Source organism: Penaeus japonicus, unplaced genomic scaffold (genome assembly GCF_977035675.1).
Source record: "Penaeus japonicus unplaced genomic scaffold, GWHDUDI00000001_assembly GWHDUDI00000012, whole genome shotgun sequence".
Taxonomy (NCBI): domain Eukaryota; kingdom Metazoa; phylum Arthropoda; class Malacostraca; order Decapoda; family Penaeidae; genus Penaeus; species Penaeus japonicus.
The window spans coordinates 8769883-8770091 of record NW_028234414.1 but is presented as its reverse complement, the minus strand read 5'-3'; positions in this window follow the sequence as shown (position 1 = coordinate 8770091).

Here is a 209-nt window from a genome sequence, read left to right as displayed (position 1 = left end):
AGAAAACATTATAAAGATTTAAATTTTGACGTTATCTTTTGAAAATGTTTGTTAAACCTAAATATTTTAAAAAAATATAATATGCAAAAAAAACAAGAAAACAGACCCTAATTTATGTAAATTAAATTTAGAAGAGACAGCCCAAGGGTAGGATTAAAACAAGGGAAAAAGAAAGGGAATACTTTTTTTTCTTAATAAAAAAAAACGCG